We start from the raw sequence: 12,648 nt of genomic DNA, 5'->3' as shown, positions 1-12,648 counted from the left end.
TTTTGCTTCCAAGAACCTCCTTACGACTGTCCATACATTTTTTCCATCCTTTGATTTTCATGTCTCCACTTCTTTTAGAAATCTCATATGGACAGTTGAGATTCGTAGGATGACCTGGTTGTATGTTCAAAACATTAAGACTACCTTTCTTATACATCAAATGAGGCACACAATTCTCTGGGATTATCTGTTGAAAAACATAGTAATAACTTCATAGTTAGCAATGATGTACTAGTTTTAGAAGTATGCAAAAGATGAACGGATGTTGTAATAGTAAAAATCTTACCAGTGTATCTCCATGATAGTTACCGTAGTTGAACACATGCACTAGTGGCACGTATTTACCATAATGTTAAGGAGTTTGATTGTGGATATTGTAATTCTCAATGTCAGTACAAAATTCGACCAGATGATTTTTCTCCTTGTAAGTTGTTAATTCGGAGCCATCGGTGTAGTGGGTTTTGTCTACCATCTCCCACACATTCTTTGAATAATAAAAATAAGCTGTCAATGGAAATAAGCTGTCAACTATTTTCAAATAAACAATATATAGCTAATAACTATGTTTGAGAAACTCACATAGCGGTAGAACTGGAGGCGTATCAACAAGGACCCAAATGTCCATATTGTCTTGGTCGATGTCAGGATTACCAAGATCCATGGTGATAAGCATACCCTCATCAAAACCATACATCTTGCAAAATGCTTCCCAATTTTTACAACCAAAATGGGTTACGCTCTCAGAATTATATAGATTTACTTCAAAGTCCACATCGTGATGAGTCCTTAGGTGAATTTTCTTTGTTTCAGAAATTTCATGGTCTTCAAAATCCATCCTCTCCAAGACATAGCGTCTTGCATGGCATGGGATAAGCTATACTCGAATTGTAAAAGATGAAAATTACAAGTTGAAATAGTTGAAGTCATGCTTAATTATGAAAATAACACTTGTCGTCGTTGTGTACCGTTTCAACTTCGAAGGTCTCCTCGAGCTTAATGCTGAAGCGCCGATCATCGTCCAGGTGAGGCATGTCACACAGACCTCGATCGTCGTGGCACCAGTAGCACTCCCCCGGGAGAATTTCGTCGTCCGATGATGATGACGACATATCCTACGTTCATAATTCAAAATTACGTCATTTAGGGTTTGTCAACACCGAGGCATCCTAAAAGCTAAGCTTTTATCATTTAGGGTTTGTCGATGCTGAGGCACCCTAAAAGCCTAAGCTTTCATCATTTAGGTTTTTATCGACACCGAGGCACCCTAAAATCCAAGGTTTTATCATTTAGGGTTTGTCGATGTTGAGGCACCCTAAAAGCCTAAGCTTTCATCATTTAGATTTTGTCGACGCCGAGGCACCCTAAAAGCCTAAGCGTACATCATTTAGGTTCTCATCGACACCGAGGCACCCTATAGAAGCCAAGTTAAGTTTTCATCATTTAGGGGTTTATCGATGCCGAGGCACCCTAGGTTGGGCGTAATCACTTGGCACTAATCACTTGGCTCTATTGCCACCTATGTTGGGTTTATCATCTAGGGTTTATCGATGCTAACGAAAATTATAAGTTGGGCCTAATCACTTGGCTCTATTGCCAACTATGGTTTAATGCAGCAAGAATGGCGGGGCAGTTGATCCTACTTAACTAAGTACTAAGATACCCCGACCCATGCATTAGTCGCAAGTACCCCATATGTCCTATTTTTTAGCAAAGTCATGCTAAAATTCACGGAAAATTTCGGCATGACCTTTGCTGAAAATAGGACATATGGAGTACCCGAATTTGCCGGAACGGAAGTTAATCGACATTCCGGCAAACTCAAGGGCCTCTCGGGGTACAGCAGCAGCATCACAAGTTGACAAAATTCGCAAGTAGTACAGGAGCAACATCACAAGTAGTACCAATGAACATATAGTTCAGCAACTTGAAAAAGCTGAAGTTCTCAGCATGAAGTAAACAGGAGTATCCAGAATAGTTATTTGCTTGATCTCAGGTTTGACATATACGATAGTGATAGATGTAAGGAGCACAACAATGCCAAAGCCACAACCTCAAATCTGGAACAAATAAAAACACAAACTACAAATTGATGCGATCTAAATATACTTTTCCCTTATAACAAAATAGCACTGTGATTTACAATGTAATACTCCAAGCTGAGCTGAATATTTTCAAAGGTAGGACTATTTAGTTCATGAAACATAACATAAAATTTCGTTTCCTCTTGTTCAGTAATAATTAGTTTTTTTAATGAATAACAATGGCATTTGATTTCTGCTGGTTTATTTAGAAACAATAGTTCCCCAAGTTAAAAAACAAGAATCCTGGAACACTTCAGGAGCACTTGAATTTCAAATTCTGCTGGTTTTTGTTGTTTATATTTAAATAAACAGTGCAACTTCAGTAACATGGAACTAAGAGCAGAATAGTTATTTGGGGTACTAGCTAGCCAGACACCACCAATTATCAAACTTAGTTGTTAGCTGAATATTTCAAAGCAGACTTAGGTACAGATGTCACCCATACTACCTTGGTTGGAACAGTCAATGCAATCTACTAGGACAGTAATAAGGCATGCATTTACAAGTTTAAGAAAAGTCTATAGATCTTGCTTCAGTTAATCTGCAAGGAAGCCTATAGATCTTGCTCGAATGCAGTAGCAAACTGAAGAGGAAAAACTGAAGATTACTGTGAATAACAATGTATAGTAGCAAACTCAAACTGAATCCAGTAACCATTTGAATTTACAGTAGATTTCTACTCCAAGTTCAAGCCCAAACATCTGAATTACTTTAGCTAAGACTCTACATTTCTGAACTTGTTTCAATTGTTGAACATGTTTCAATTGGAAACCTCGACGGTGCACCAGGTGGAAGAGGAGAGCAGCAGGGGGAGAGGGGAAGCTCACCGGGTGGCACAAGGAGGCCGGTGAGAGCTTAGTAGCACCGGAGGGTGGCGGTGCCCGAGGGGGAAGACGAGGGCGATGCAGCGGAGACGAGCTTGAGGCCGGGGTCGGGGAGGACGAAGCAGAGCTCGTGGACTTGCCGCCGAGGTGCGGGGACGGTGATGGCCGCGGCTAACACGGCGACGAGGCTCGGGATCTGGCGGAGAAGGCGAGCGGGGAGAGGGCGAGAGGGCGAGCACGGTGGCGCGGCTATGACGTCGGCCAGGCAGCGGAAGGAGGGGGCGCGCATGAGGGTGTGGCGAGGGGGGGATCAAAGTGGATCTGGCGAGGGAGGGACGAAGGGATCGGTCGAATTAGCAATGGCGCACCCCAGAGCGGTGCGCCATAAGTAATCCTTTTTTTGATAGGAATGGCGCACCACCAGAGGTGCGCCATAAGTAACCTTTTTTGCATAAGTAATTTATTATTATTATTAATTTTTGTTGCATCTAATAATTTTTTAGAAAATGCATATGAATATGAAACAGTAATATTTTTTTTATAAAAACAGTAATAATTTTTTAAAAATATCATCAAATTTGTTATTTGAAAATATTTATGAGTCGAAAAAATATCATCAAATTTATTATTTGAAAATATCATCAAACTTGTTATTTGAAAATATAAACAAATTTGTTTTTTGGATTTTTAGTTGCATTCATTTGCGACGGTGGAGCGGGGGACGGTGCGGGGGCTCGTCGGCGGCGGTGGAGCGGGCTGGGGAGGGTGTGGTGGGTCCGCGGCGGCGGTGGAGCGGGGGAGGGTGCGGGGGATGCTCGGTGGGGTGGAGTTGGTCCCAGGTTACTAATGGCGCACCACACAGCCATGCGCCATTAGTAATCCAACATACTAATGGCGCAGCCCCTGGCCGTGCGCCATTAGTAGTTTTGCAAAAAAAGGTTACTCCCGGGAGTATATATATATAGGACTAATTTTCTATACTCCCGGGAGTATGTAATCCCATCTTCAATATACCCTGTAGACGTATTAATTATACCTGTTTATCATTCTCAATATACTTCATTAAATATTCTAGGATACCCCAATACGAGTTTTGTGAAAAAAATATCATTTTTGACGTACTTTTTGCAATATACCTTTTTCACATACGAACAAATCAGTATATATGTAAACCTTTAAAAATATGTAGACTCACATAATTTTTTTCATGAAAATCATTTTAAGGTATCTAATAGTTAATAATGAAGTATATTAAAAATAATAAAGAGGTATAAAAGATTCATCTATGTGGTATATGAGGAGCGGGAGTACGTACTCTCAGGAGTATACAACCATTTTCCTATATATATAGGGTCGCGCTATTCGTCACCCTGGGTGAGACATAGTTATACTTCACCCCCCCTCTATTTTACCATCAATGCACCGTAAATTTACATTCCGTAAGTGTTGTTTTATTTCCGACGCAAAAAGGGACCGTAAGAAAAATATATAATCGCCGTAAAAAATATTTTATGTTATGTAAAATTACAAACATAAAAACATAGTCTAAAATACACATAAACTGCAAATTTTCTTGTCTGATGACCTATATTTTCATTTTTCTTATATCAAATTTTACGTAGTGAATCAATAGAAATGTAACTATTTGAATTCGAAATGTAATTTAATTATGAAATGATCATAAGATTAACTCGGGTGAAGAATAACTTATTCTGCACGCTGGTTGATGAATAGTAACACTATATATATATATATATACTAATGGCGCACTTTGCAACGGTGCGCCATTAGTAGTTTTGCAAGAAAAGAACAAAAAAAATACAGTAGTGGCGCACTCCATGGCTGGTGCGCCATTACTAGTTAGAACTACTAATGGCGCACTTTGCCAGGATGCGTCATTATTATGTTTGGAAAAATGAAAAGAAATTGTTACTTGTGGCGCACCTTGTGCCTGGTGTGTCATTAGTGTATTCCACACTAATGGCGCATCATCACATGGTGCGCCATTACTATATAGTAGTGGCACACCACTTCTCTAGTGCGTTATTAGTGTCAATTTCATCTATAGCTCTTTTCCTAGTAGTGAAATATGCAAACTAAATGTTATTTTTGACCTCAAATTGCATATAAATCAAATACTAGCACATATATATAATTCCTCCCAAATTACTAAACTCAAAAATCAATCACTATATAAAGCATTGCACGAGCTAATCTAGCAATGAGGGATGAAAGGACAAAGTTGCTAACCTTTGTGATCATTTGAATGGATGGGGGCCTTCAAATCTTGACAAATTTTGGGCAAAATGTGTGATGAGCTTGAGAGGAAGAGGGAAAAGAACAGAGAAGAGAGGGGAAAGGGGAAGAACAAAGTGAGCTCGGGTGGACGAAGGGTCTATGTAGGACGACCTTTAGTACCGGTTCGTGATACGACCCGGTACTAAAGGTGCTGGAGGGGCCCCGGACTGACAACATCATGCCACCACTCACTTTAGTACCGGTTCGTGGCACGAACCGGTGCTAATGGTTCGCCACGAACCGGTACTAATGAGAGTGGCCGGCTAGCCATTGGAACCGGCACTAATGCACACATTAGTGCCGGCTCAAATTCGAACCGGCACTAATGTGCTTCACATTTGACCCTTTTTCTACTAGTGTGAAAGTCCACTTTGAAAACAACTCCGTCTTGCTTTTTCGTGTGGATTTCATGGAGCGTTTCATGCAGGACGACAACCCCTTCTAGGATGTTTCTGTCCGGCATGAAAGCGGTTTGGGACGGTTGCACCACATAGTGCACAAATTGCGTAAGCCTATTAGTCCCGACCTTGGTGAAAATTTTGAAACTTACATTAAGAAGACAGATAGGCATGAACTACTCAATACGAACGACCTCTGTTTTCTTAGGAAGTAGAGTTATCGTTCCAAAATTAAGTTGAAACAACTGAAGCTGTCCAGACAATAGATTATGGAACATCGGAAGCAGATCTCCTTTGATAATATGCCAACATTTTTTATAAAACTCCGCCGGAAAACCATCCGGCCCTGGAGCCTTATTGTTCTTCATTTGTGAAATGGCCTCAAACACCTCTTTCTCCGTAAATGGGGTAGTCAAAATCTCATTCTCATCTGACGCAAGTTGAGGTACATCCTCAACCTTGGACTCATCTAAGGACACAAAGTTATCCTCCGGAGGCCCAAACAGCTACTTATAGTAATTGGTTATATAAATTTTCAGACTTGTCCTAAAATTGTCCCCTCGTCTTGCTCGAGCTGAAATATCCTCTTCTTGCGGTGCTTGCCATTTGCAATCATATGAAAGAATTGAGTGTTATCATCCCCTTGGACGATTTTGCGAACCTTAGCTTGCAATGCCCACTTCAATTCCTCCTCTCGAAGAAGTTCTTTTAGTCTCGACTCCCCCTCCATATTAGTTTCCAGCTCTCTGGTGTCTAAAATAGTGGACTCGGCTTTTAAGTCTAGGGATTGAATAAGTAGAAGGAGCCTTTCCTTCTCAGCCTTATAATCCCATGCGTATGTTTAGCCCATCCACGAAGGAATCTTCGTAGATGCCTAATCTTATTCTGCCATATTTCAATAGGAGAACTTCATCCTTGATCTTTAGCCCATTCTCTAGCTATCAAATTAAGGAACCCTTCTCTATCAAACCAAGATAGTTCGAAAGAAAAGGTGTGTTTATTTCCCACATGGGTGGGATCGCCAGAGTCAACAAGCAGTGGGGTGTGATCCGAGATTGCGCATGATAACGCCTGGACTGTTACGAGGGGGAACTTCTGTTCCCATTCGACGCTAGCGAGGACACGGTCCAGCTTCTCAAAAGTCGGGTTTGGTAGCGATTTAGCCCAAGTGAATTTCCTACCAGAAAGCTCTATCTCTCTAAGATCCAAGCTTTCGATTATGGTACTGAACATGAACGATCATCTGCCATCAAAATTCTCATTATTCTTTTCCTCCCTTCTGCGAATAATGTTGAAATCGCCCCCAACGAGGATTGGGAGCTGCTCGCTACGGCAAATACGGACAAGATCGGCCAAAAAATCTGGTTTGAGTTTTGGCTGTGCGACACCATATACCGCCACCAATGCCCAATTAAACCCATCGGCCTTTGATCTGACCCGAAACATTACCCCGAAATCTCCCATAACCACACTCCGCACTTCCAACGAGTCACACTTAACCCCGAGTAGGACCCCACCGGACCTTCCTCTAGGAGGTAGGCACTGCCAGTCGAAGTCGACACCCCCCGATAAAGTGCTAAGGAATTGAGGGGTGAAATTGTTCCTTCCAGTTTCGGACAGGCCAATAAAATTCAACTGGTGTTCAATAGATGCTTCTGCTAGAAACCTTCTTTTAGCCAAGTCTTTAAGATCTCTGTTGTTCCAAAAAATTCCTCTAATTTTTCATCATGAATTTTTTTAGATGTACGGATCCGAGCACTCCTACGCACAGGCGAAACTGGATAAACCTTCCGTTTCCACTTCCACTTAGGCTTATTTTGATCCTCCCGCCGGTCCTCACAACCGGGCTCTAAGGATTTAACCTCCTGAACATCTACATGGACCGAGGCCCTAGGGGAACCGAATCCCTCATCATCCTCTGTCTCAGGAAGTGAAGGGGCAAGATCCGCACAAAAATTATCAAGAGCCCTGACCCCCAACGCATCTATGTCGGAATCATTCATGGTTTTAACAGCTGATATGTTACATATCATTTTCAAAGCGCGCTCCGCTTCGAGATCGAGAATTTCATTAACTGATTTAGTGATTTCACTACCATTACTACCTAGTGAAACCCCTAATTGATTTGCATTGTGAACAATCTCATCATTGGAAAAATATAAAATCGAATTTGACGTGTTGACCGACAATGTCACGAAGCTTGGCCGCCCGCATGGCGCACCTGAGCTGGATGTCATCAACATCCGGCTGATCCTGAAGGTGACTGCTCATCCGTCGTCCTTCCGAAACAAGATCCGGGATCCCTCCAAAAGCAATGATCTCCTCGCGCGTTGCCCCGTTCGGGGTAGGGCCTCCTGCCCTATCCCCAATAGAGCTCAGCTGAACTGGGGTCGCCGAGACGCCCCCGAGAGCCATCGAGATCTCCTGAGCCAAAGGAGAAGAGGGTGCGGAGGCCACCTGCCCGCGCCCCCTCCTGTCCTGGACCCACAGCCGGAGTGGGGGAGTTCACCATCGGGCTCACCACCCAAGGCAAAGCAGCCACCACGGACACCGTCGTAGAGGAGAGCTCCAAGGGGAAGGTAGGGGCGGAGGCCTCCTGCCAGCGCCCCCCTCCCGGTCCAGCCGCCAACACCGAACGCGCCAACGGAGAGGGAGGGGCGGGGGCCTCCTACCCGCGCCCCCACCCTGACCGGCAACCATAGCCGAGTGTGTCGAATGAGAGGTAGGGGCGGAGGCCTCCTGCCCGCGCCCCCCTCCCTGTCCGACCGTACCACAGTCCCGCGACATGGCCACCGCCATAGGAGACGGAGATGTATGTCGTAAGGCCACCTGCCCACGAACACTCCCGCCAACTAGGCACACCTGGACACAAAGATCAATCTCTGCAGGTGATGTCGGTGAACTCTCCACCGAGCGAACTGCAACAACAGACTCATCAACCACCGGATCGTCAGCAATAGCAAAATCCAAAGGAGGAAGCGATCGCTCAAGCACATCATCACGCTCCACCCGATCGCTCCACAATCAAGGAGGAGTGGAGGCAGGCTTGAAGGACCCAAATCTCAGCGAGTTCATGGGTGCAACCGTCAATGGGGCAGTCTCGCTCTCGGATGCCGGTGCCTCGGAACCCGGGATGTTAGACGCCTCGCGCCCACGGCCACCCTCGTGCACCTCCTTATTGCCCGATCCATCATCCTTATCAAGCATATCAACATCATTCGCAGCTAAAGCCTCAGTGAAGAGCTCTGTGTCCTCGAACTCAATCTCGAGGTCAAAAACCATGCGTTTGTGAACCCACTTAACCAATATAAAATGCCTTGAGATCAGGTTTCGGCAGCAGCCACTGTTACATGTTTGAAACTATCTATCAGAACAGGAACAGGGGGAGCTGTTTTCGGCTATCCATTGATCTAAAAAACACCAGGAATGGAACATTTAGCCACAACGAAATGGTTCAAGGAGCATAGATAGACAGGGAAACTGGTAACACGGGTTACAGGGCCACGCACCAAGCCGCAAATTCGACAGACCAACGTAAGGCCGCAGGTAGCAACATATATGCCACAACCACTCCATGGCTTGCAACAAAAACACAACACCCCGCTACTCCACAGAGGCTAAGCTTGGAAGACCCCCACGACGAACGAAAACGGGCCAGGGAAAGAGAAATCCACCCCGGTTTTGAAGTTCCAGGGAGCACCCCCTGCAGGCCCCTTGTTCGCCTCCTTTGTCGAGAACAGCGTGAAGCGTGGATTGGCCATCACGATGAACGCGTTCCTCAGCGCGCGCGCTCCCAAAGAAGAACTCCAGGAAGCCAACCTCGCCAGAGTCCCATCTGAACTCGCGGAGGCACATCGTGTGGATGCGCGAGACGACGTTTTTGATGGGACCAGACTCCTCCCATAACTTGCGGGTGAGGTGGTAGCCAGTGGGTGGATCACATCTTTTGCTCTGCAAAATAGATCGGATCGGTCAACAGTTGGACGTACCAGAAGTCAAGAGGCTCAAAGAAAAAGAAATCAAAATAATGGCATTGTAAACTGCTGTGACACGATGAAATTTCAGTAACAAATATCGTAACACAAACGGATGAACATGCAATTCAAAGAATTATAATTGCATACTCTAGTCTGAATGCGTATAGACAACCTGATTGTTGGGAGTAAATGGTAAAGCTTGGGTTATTCTTAGCTATATTGGTCAAGAATAAGAATGTATATGATTATTCGTTAGGTATGCTAGTCATAATAACACAATACATGTCTCACATTTCACAGTAGAGGACAATAAAAAGACCATAAAGAACATTAATAATAATTGACTTGACAGATCTATGTCAATCAGTGAGAACACTGCAAGCAAAAAATCAGTGACAATTCTATTTTCAATGAGTGAGAGTACCAGAATGTACTACTTACTAAATAGCCTAGTAGTGCAGACTGCAGAGAAAAAATAACAAATGAATGATTTATATGGTAAACAAGATGTGCTGAGCATAAATCCATCGACAGTAAATTTAGATATATGTGAGGATGCAAACTTCAGTCCAGAATGGATGACTTTAGTCTTAAAAACATTTTGCCAGATATATTCTTTAATACGAACTTCCGGATGTGAGCTACAACAGCCTCTTTCTGTAAAAAAATTAGACAGGATTGATTCTGATATGATCAAACTAGCGTCCTAGCATCGATACAGCTATCATGGTATTACCAATACCGGAACAGCCTCAAGAACTGTCGACGTGAATGTGCTAGTTTACTGCGTGTAGCTTTCATAAGTCAGAAATAAGCATTGCATGTCTCATGTCTATTACAGCAAGAAAATCTGGACATACCTACAGCTACAGAAGCAGAACACTAAATCAAGATACCTGCATAATAATCATTGTGCGGCAAAACACTAGCTTGCCTCACTATCATCCTTCACATTACAGTGGACAAAACCAAAACGACCATATACAGAGCTATCACAATGACATACTTGAAGTAAATAGCAGGCATGAAATCCATAGAAACGTAAGCAGAACATGAATTGGTGACAAATACCATAATATGCAGTCTCTCCACGTTGGGAAAGCATCTCAGGAAGGTGGGCACCATCTTGACGTCATTGCGAACCCCGAAATGCACATTCAAGCTCAGAATTTTCACGCTTGTGAGCATGGTACTTGTGCTTGGCTTTATCCCGGGCTGAAATTTTCCCAATTCAAGAAGAACATCACACAATTAGTCGAGTCATCAGCTGGACATATTTGCTAACTGAACAAACAGAGAGACGGGAGAAGGCAAATGTACCATGAGTCCATGATGACCGTTTTCTCAACCTCTAGGACCTGTCCTGGCTCTAAGTATCCAAACGTGTGCAGCTTGGGGGCATCGACAATCCTGACTCTCAAGGCACCACGACGAGGGACTCGATGGCATCGTGCTCCATTTCAACGCTGCATGTGCCGAGCTCAACAAGGTGGGGAAACGAGGCATCGCGTAGGACGTCCGTGCCCGGTAACTTCTAGAGGCCGATGTAGAGGCTGGTGCATAGTTTTAAATAGCCGGCTATAGCCCCGCTATAGCTGTTTGAGGGTGTTGCCGCTAAATGATTTAATGTACAATTTGCCGCTATTTAAGGGTCGCCGCTATAGCTGTTTTTAAGGGTCGCCGCTAAATGCCATAGCCCGCTATTTAAAACATTGGGCTGGTGAGGGTGCTGACACTGAAGAGAGCGGCGGGGAGGGGCACCTCCTGCCGCCATGGTCGATTGACTAGGACGAGGTCCTGGACGCCCCTGGCGGCGAGGAGCTGGATTCACCGCGCGAGCTGGGCTTGGTGCGCGCTCATGTGGCTGCAGACGAGGTCGACGCAGCGGAAGGGCCCAGGGTGCGCTTTGAGGACGCGGGAGATGGCGGCTATGACGGCCGGCGAGTTGGCGGGCGTGGGCGGCCAGCCGTGGCCGTCGGGGAGGAGGTGGGCGTCGCTCAGGACGAAGGGCGTGGAGCGCCAGAGCGTGCGCCAGCAGGTGGAGAGCACGGCGGTGCGTGCGCCGTCCTTGACGAGGAGACGGGCGACGATGTTGCGCAGGAGCTCGTCCGGGAGGCGGCTGACGCGGTCCACGCCGTCGGAAGGGGCGGCGAGGGCGGCGAGCCGCCCGTTGTCAGGGAAGGGCGGGCGGGTCACAACCTGTGCGCCGCGCTGCGGCCGCCGTCGCAGGATCGAAGTTGGTGAAAGGTCACGGGTCGGCCATGGTCAGACGGCAGCGCCGGCGGAGAAGCGAGTGTGGGTGGTCCGTGTGGCGATGGTGGGCCGCTCCTTTTATACAGGGACCCAAGCCCGAGAGAGCAGCCAGTGAATAAAATGCAAACACTGAAAGCCCAAGAGAGCATTATCAGTGATCAAACAGCCCGGGACAAATGCACTCCGTCAAGGAGACATGATGTCATCTAGGATAGGCTGCAGCCAGTTCACAAGCCACTTTGCAACAATTTTATAGACCATGTTGCATAAGCTGATCGGCGAAAATCTGTGAGATGAATAGGGGTTGGTACCTTCGGTATTAGCACTATGACCATCTCACTGACACCATGGGACATGACACCAGTTGCGAAGAACTCATTGGCAACATGTACAGTATGGTTTTTCATGACGGCCCAATTCCTTTGAAAAAAATGCGCCGGGAAACCATCCTTACCGGGAGCCTTCAAGGACCAATTTGGGACAAACGATCTGAGATCTATTTTGCTGTGAACTCTGCACAAAGGCAAGTGTTCATATCCTAGGTCACCTTTGATTCAAACAGATTCAGTAAGGGGTCTCACACCAAGTTCTCCTCCTCTATAAAACGGGTCTGAAAAAAAATGACTTAATCATAGCTCGCATGGCCTCCTGGTCGCTATGGCTTACCCGGTGTCCATCGACAAGAAACTTAACTTGGTTCGTTCTCGCCAACTGGAGGACACTGGATATGCTGGGTTAGACAAGTTATTGTGTCCCTAGCAGGTTAAATATCCTTGTGAATCGCGTAATGGGGGACCTCAAGTGGTGTGTCCCAGTG

At 45.4% G+C, this 12,648-nt stretch overlaps 1 pseudogene; it reads right to left on the bottom strand.

Annotated features, from left to right (window-relative positions):
- Positions 1-9,218: 9,218 nt before the first annotated feature.
- Positions 9,219-12,238, bottom strand: LOC125534823 (annotated as a pseudogene).
- Positions 12,239-12,648: the final 410 nt, after the last annotated feature.

This window comes from Triticum urartu, chromosome 2, assembly GCF_003073215.2.
Source record: "Triticum urartu cultivar G1812 chromosome 2, Tu2.1, whole genome shotgun sequence".
Lineage (NCBI taxonomy): Eukaryota > Viridiplantae > Streptophyta > Magnoliopsida > Poales > Poaceae > Triticum > Triticum urartu.
Note: the sequence above shows the minus strand (reverse complement) of the source record. Positions and strands in the feature narration are given on the sequence as shown.